This window comes from Misgurnus anguillicaudatus, unplaced genomic scaffold, assembly GCF_027580225.2.
Source record: "Misgurnus anguillicaudatus unplaced genomic scaffold, ASM2758022v2 HiC_scaffold_59, whole genome shotgun sequence".
Lineage (NCBI taxonomy): Eukaryota > Metazoa > Chordata > Actinopteri > Cypriniformes > Cobitidae > Misgurnus > Misgurnus anguillicaudatus.
The window spans coordinates 32,501-40,113 of record NW_027395309.1 but is presented as its reverse complement, the minus strand read 5'-3'; the positions used below and the strand labels follow the sequence as shown (position 1 = coordinate 40,113).

Genomic DNA, 7,613 nt, shown 5'->3' with positions numbered 1-7,613 from the left:
TCACGAATAAACACAACTTTTATGAATTTTAAAATTTACAAAAAAAAAATAGGCTTCCAAATTCATAAAAGTTGGCCTACAAAAGTACGTCATCCCTGCAGCACTCTATCTATGTGACTGAAAAAGCATCAAAACAAAACAGTTCCGTCACTATTACAAAGGATTGTATATATTAATATCTTTCTCTGTTTTTCAGCAGTATTTCTTCTCCCTGCTATATTTTCCCTTCCAAAGCTCCAGACTTTGCACAAATAAATGGTGAAGTACATGTGACATGATGTTAAATCACATCTTGCCATCTTTCACCATAGCAATATGAGTTAATAAGTATACGCGAGGAAGATCAACGCCTCCCTCTCACCTCAGGAGACGAGAACAAAAGATACAAACTAAAATGAAGGCAATCATCTCACATAAATACAGTCTTTAGCTTGTCAATGTCCTCATAAGAGAGGCCTGCAGTTATAGATATTTTTATCAGGGCAAACCCACAAGTACAATAACAGACACACACGCGCTCAGATCAGATATCCGACAACAACTGAACACGAGCACAGATACACACTAATATTGTCTGTCGTGGCTTTCATGCGTTTCTTAATACTTATTTAGATACCCATTCTAAAACGGGTTGTAGACTTTGAGTCATAGCTGGACTAAAAAATCTAAACTTAGATAAAACACTTCATAGAGGAGATGGTAGCATAAAGGAACACAATGGCAATGGTGCTCAGCAAATATATTTACTTGTGCTTTCAGATTTATGCACATGTTAGTGTATGCGGATGCTGTCACACTTTGACTTACGGTTTTCGCAGCTGTGATGATGTACTGAAGGACCATTTCCCTTTTTGTGCTCAAGTCTTTCTCCCGGAGTGGCGCTTTCTTCTCCTCATTAAGATTCATATCTTCCTGAAAACACAAACAACAAGGAGGAAAAAAGAAGCATGTTAAAAGATAAACCAAGTTTCTCAACACTAAACTCTATACTGTAACCTTTTGTATGAGAATCACGATCATTAATGATGAGACCTTAGACAGTGAGATTTTAGGGAATCATAAATTAGACTGATTTCTAGAGAAATTTGGGAAATACTTGAGAATGTTTTTTGTGATTCAATTTACGCAGCAGATAATATCAAAGTTCTTCTTAAGTTTAAGAATTCATATCCTGGACTGTAAAAATATGGATGTATTGTCCATGACATCACCCTTAGGTTTGTGAGGAGCTTTATTGAAGCCGATAGTTGGCGGATCTTGACTGTGCGTCACTGCGCATCACTTGCGAATAGCCGAAAATGGGTAAAGAGGGGGGATGATGTGGGTGAAGCGGAGGTGGCTGGTTGCTAAAACCATGCCAGCCTAGCTCGGTGGTAGTGACAGTTCACCCATCACTCAAGTTGCCACACCCTTAATTATGCAGAAATGTATGGCTTAATAAAATTGAAACAGATGAGTTACAAATAAATTCACCCACCTCACAGTTGTCATAAAGAGCAAAATTAGATATATATACCAAAATCTTTTTGGTCTGGGCTGTAAACATATTTATTTCTACTGTAAAGTCGGGCATTTTAACATGGGAATCGACTCCCTTTTGGAGCCAGCCTCTAGTGGCCAGTCGATGAATTGCAGTTTAAGTCACTTCTGCATTGGCTTCATCAGAGAGATCGGAAGGTTGCCCCTCGGTCCATATGGATCAACCATAGCCAACAAAAAAGAACTACTTAATGCATGCCAGTATCGAATGGCATCAAAGGTAAAAATGGCACAAAATAGACAGATTTTTAAAAGGTTTTTAAAAAGCCACACAGATCCAAAAACGAAAATTACCTGTATTGCAGTGTGTCATGTAGCTGTCCATCAATGTAAACAATGTGCAAAGTAGTTGAACCAAAAAGTGCACGATTAATAAACTTATTGGCTTCTAAAGTAGGGAGTCGACTCTGAATTGCTGAAACGAGTCGTCATATGGATTGAATCTCCTGCCTGACTTTATCTACATAACGCAAACACTTTGCATAATAATCTCTGCCTGCAGCCTTGCCCTGGAGAAACGAAAACTATGACCTGCCCACCGCTAGTTAGTGTGTAAACATCATATCACGCTGTGTTTTTAGTTTGTGTTTTTTTACTACCAAAGGATGAAGATATGAAGAATCAGTGGTTCAAAATACTTTTTCAAGGAGAAAAGATACCCATATGGTTCAGTACCCACTTTATTTTGAACAACATGTGTCTCCTAACCACAACCTTTAAGTTACATACTTGCTTAAAGAGTGTAAAATGTTAGTGTCTGACGTCGTTTGTATTGCTTGGATTAGTGATGAATGATGTGTATTTAAACTCGTAATATACCGTCAGGGAGTCACGTTAGCAAGCGGCTAACGCATGTGCACTTGTGTTTACATTTTTGCTATGGTCCGGTTAGCTTACATACTTGCTTAAATGAGTGTAAAAATGTTAGTTTCTGTCGTCGTTTTTATTGCTTGGATTAATGACGAATGATGTGTATTGATGTCGATAATGCCTTCTCAGTAAATTATCAATACGTGTTGCACTATTGTTGGTCTGTGCCACTGATCTGTGGTCTGTGCGGAAACGGTGTCAGTTAACCAATAAGAGCAGAGTAGGCAACTGAAAGGTTGTTGAACGGTTTCAAACGAATCGTTTGGGGATCTCTGAGAAATGGGGTAATTTTAAATTTATATTTTGAGAAAATTACAGTGTTGATTGACCTTGCATGCATTTGTCCGAGACTTATAAACAGTGATAGGACGCTAAAAATGTGCAACTTACTGGCTCTTCAATAAATAAAAAATGGCATCTTTAAAACGGAATCTAAAAATCTCTTCTAGTTTCCCAAGAAATGAGTAAGTGCTTTGGATTTATGTATTTTATATAATACGGTATTTCATCACAGAAAACAATTAAATTATAATAATTAACGAAGCACAAGACAAGCTTGTCACATGATTGGCCATTATAAACATATTGTTTATGTGGACACATTAGTCAATTTGTCTTTATTTTCCACAAATGTTTTTAAAAACGACAATTAAACCCAAGACTGGCTAATTAACCCATAAATGATGTATTAAGAAGTCCTATGGACCATTTTCTAGATATTAAAAATGAACATGCAGTAAAACTGAAATGAGCATGTTAATAAACAAACTTGCTACAGCTTTAGGACAGATACTGGCAGATATATAAAACAGATATTTTTAGATATACATTAACTGAAACAACATGTCTAGTGCTAAAGGAAACCAACACAGGGCATTTGTCAAATTCAGTATCTCTGGCAGAGAAAACCAGAGTGCATTTATAGATAGTTTACAACTACAATCAACTGAAAGAGCAAAGTCGTCTCATGGCAAAACAAAGAACAATAAAATCAATACGAGAGAGAGGAAGAACGAGATATTGAGAGCGAGGTGAGAGAGAAAAACAATAATGACTGCAAACAATATTGAGTGTCCTCTGGTCGTATGTCCCCCTTTTTCCCACAACGCTCTTGCTTGCTTGCTTTTCCCGAGATGATAGATCAGCATGCCCGTTTAACATTTCATTGATGGGCATGCAGTCGTGATGCAGTCTTTGCATGTCACAGAGAGAGAAGGACGCTGGGATAGATCCGGATAGGGCGCACAGCGGAAAGGCATCCATTACCACGGTTGGCCCTGTCACCTCTGCTGGCATGCTCATGTATCCAAACTCGTACTTGCCGTGACTAATGACTGCGTCTCTGCCCACGCTATCCCCACTCTCCCTTTCTACCCAGCAGTGGCTGCTCCTGTCACTCATATCCGAGCTTGGAGACGTTGCTCAACCACTAGCACCACCCCCACTATAAGAGGGGGCACCTACAGGGACCTCCATACGATAGCATGGAGGATTGTGGAAAGTTTTAAAGGAGAGTCTGATCAAACATGTTTGTGATAAATTGATAGTTGTTTTCATTTTGTACAGTAATTAAAGTGCAATTGAAGTTAACTTCGACTGCAGTAGCAGAACAGTGTGAATATCTAAGCCTAGACACAAATCAAAAGTTTTGAAGTTATTTCAGTTCAGAAAGTGATAAAAGTTTGAATCACTTGTAAACTTCTTGTATAGGCCAACAAAAAAGCACACGATCACTGCAGTAGACAACATGAAATCTTAAAGATACCAACTTAATAATTTTATAGTTTGATATATATATCATTTTTTTGTCAAATGCATCACATAAAAGTAATTCATGGCTGTAATGACTGGCACCAACTAGCACCAACACTACATTAACTTGGAAAAGCCAGTTGAGAAATGGTCCCCTGGTTCTGCCAAGGTTATTTTGTTCAGTACAACAACTTTTAGACTTTTGGTTTCATGCCACAGTTGTCTCTGGCTTGCCCATTGGGGGACTATTGGGATCTATTAAAACGGTATATAGGACCAATTCAATGACTTATACAACAAGCCTTGACGCAATGTTCAAACTGTGCAGACAGAAGAGAACTGGCCCATCTAACCAAGCCTGATGTAGCCAAAAATTCTCTGCTTGCGCATTATGGATTTTTTGTTCTGTAGTTGCCTTTAGTTTGCTCGCTGGGTGCTTACAGATAAAAATATGCTTGCATAGTTTCTTGTACTAAATTGTTTTCTGTAAAGCTTCTTTGAAACAATGCACATTGGGAAAAGCACTATAGAAATAAAACTGAAAAGGCCTGAAACGTTTTGCATTTAAACTGTCAAAAAATGTCAGTACACAAACAAATCCAATTATTGTCTTTGTAGTAGTCATTAATTTTAGCATTTCATTTTTCTGCATAAATGTTTTCCAACACATCCATCTTTTGAGTCCTTTGACTTATCCAAGATAACATGTCATGTTTTTGTTTTGCTTCTATTTAAATCAGAACAGAGACAGATTACTTCATTCAAAATAATTTTTCACAAAACAGGAGATTATGAAATGTCTGTTTTTTCTGTCACAAAATGTTACATTTCTTTAACGCAAAATTGCAAATAAACCTCTCATGATTATTGTGGTTGATAAAATAATAATTAGCAAGTTTATTAATCATACTCGTATAAATTTCATATATATATATGAAATATATTATAGGGCTGTGTCTCAGAACTTAGAGGGAGTGAGAAATGGCAGAACATTTAGAAACACCTGCAGCTTTCTAAGAGCTGCAGGTGTTCAGCTCTATTTTTTGTTATTTTTGATAAAAAACGAAAAAACTATTGCAATGTATCGCAACATGCAACGCATTGCATCGTGATACGTATCGTATCATGGCTCATGTATCGTGCTATGTATCGTATCGGGAGGCCCTTGCCAATACCCAGCCATATGTATGTATGTATGTGTATGTATGTATGTATATATATGTATATGTATATATGTGTGTGCGTGTGTATATTGACTTCCATAGTAGGAAAAACAAATACTATGGAAGTATTGTGATAAATGATGTTGAAGATATTTTTGATAAAAGTACAAAGTTGGCGGTTCCTATTTAATACCATAGGATTTGTTTTTCTAACTGTGGAATTCAATGGTTTCCACCAACTGTGTGCTTATCACAGACCTGCCATGAATACCCTCAGCCGAAGGGATAGAACACAGGTTTTTTACATACACACATTCACCAAAGTTTAGCAAATCTGCACAAACACTGTTAAATAGTAATATTCCAGTTAAATGGGGGGCTTAGTTCACCCACAAATGACATTCTGTCATCATTTACTCACCCTCATATTGTTTCTAACCTTCATGATTTTCTTTCTTGTGTGAAACACAAATTAAATTATTTTGAAAAAGGCAGTGGGGACCAGACACTAATTGGTTACCAACATTCTTCAAAATAATTTATTTTGTGTTCCACACAATTACGGTTGTGACGGTTGTCATAACCATCGCGGTGGTGAAGTGCAACCCACGGTGGTGAAATCCTGCGGTTGTGTGCACGCACAAAGTATGAAAAATAATAAGTACAATCTCGCCCAGCAAAATGTCTTGAAGTGCGTGTGAACGCAAACAGTCAGCCAACTCGGGGGAGAAACAATGAGGCAAGATATAATGAGTTTGGTTCCAAAACGCAATAAACGCCATAAAAAAAAAATGAGTTAGCACCAAAATCAGTATTGTATCTGGTCAGTATTAAAAAGTAAATTCTTAATTTTACGCAAAATCCGATATCCTCTGTGTTATTCTGTCATCTTTTCTCCCTTTTTCCCAATATGCAACAAACGCCAGTCCTCCTTCTCTGCAGAATGCAATAAATCCGCTCAACAAATCACAGCGCACCATTCCACGCATTGTAAACAACAATGGGGGCGCTAAGCACTTTGAATACACACAGAATCCTAATTTTCCTCATCTACTTTGTACTTCGTGATCAACAAAGAAAACAAAAACAAAATAATACTTTTGATGGCATTGATAAACCTGTGGTGGTTTTCTGTGGTGAAGAAGAAACGGAAGCCACTCGTTAAAAAATTAAACAACGACGTACCAAGGATGACAGCAGCAATGACAGTGTTATTAATATGACAAAGTTAGTGTTTTGATTAATGCCATTAATGTTTATTTTTTTATCAGTGTATACCACTAGTCAACTAAATGAATATAACATGGCAAAGATGAATGCACATTTATATATTGATCCAATAGATTATTAGCATTTTGAAAAAAGAATTATCGTTTTTTATAATAAATCTTTGAAAATCAAATTATGGATTTGAATTTTTAATGTTATTATAAACTAAGATGCTATGTGAAAGTTTGTAACAGAAAATAGTGTTTTCCATCTTGTCACTTTCTTGTTATAGAAAACACAGAAATTAGTCAAAATGGATTTATTGCGTTTTGGAACCAACACTAAAGAGTTTTTGCTCTTTGCTCCACCTACAGGTTAGAAGCAGAATTGTCCATTACCACTGTCGTAAATACTGCAGCATAGCTGGCTCTGATTTGATTGTAGGTCTGCCGTAAAGCAAGTTTTTGTAGTTTTCACTCAAACTACAGGACCGCGACCCGATGGTTGGAAACATCTTTAGTGCGGTTTTGGCCAATAGAGGGCTGCAAAGCGAATGTGAAAGTGCCGTTCACCCTGTTTCAAGTGGATGAATGACTGAAACTTTTTGGAAACGTTGTTTTAAGGTAAAAAAAACTTAGTCACTCAAGGCTGTAAAAAAGTCTGAATCTGGATTTTTGCATAGTTTAGAGTAACAAATTGCACCAGGGTACTTTGAGGTCAAAATGCGTACCTGCTACGCAAAATGTGTCCAGGTTGGCAGGTCTGTTATCATCATTTATCAAAATTTCTTCTTTTTGTGTTCATCAGAAAAAAAGAAAATTCATACAGGTCTAAAACGACATTAAGGTGAGTAAATTAAGTTTGTTTTTGGGTAAACTATCAAATGTATACAAAATTTTAGATGATTTTGTATAAATATGTTAAATAATGTAGTATTTGCCTGTTGTCTGAATTTTTGCTGTACTTCAGATGTGTGCACTTACAAAACGTCTCAAACTGCGTGTGAGAAGCGCATTCAAATCTCTTTCGCATCTTTGCTTAAATATTTAAACTGGCAAGTCCTAAAACGTGCAAATAATC

At 36.7% G+C, this 7,613-nt stretch overlaps 1 long non-coding RNA gene across 1 annotated transcript in view; it reads right to left on the bottom strand.

The window, feature by feature from the left end:
- Positions 1–806: 806 nt before the first annotated feature.
- LOC141363520 (uncharacterized) overlaps positions 807–7,613 on the bottom strand; it is an 18,792-nt gene continuing 11,985 nt past the window's right edge. The window contains exon 3 of the long non-coding RNA XR_012369012.1: positions 807–912. This is a non-coding gene — a long non-coding RNA (uncharacterized lncRNA). The remainder of the gene's footprint in view (positions 913–7,613) is intronic.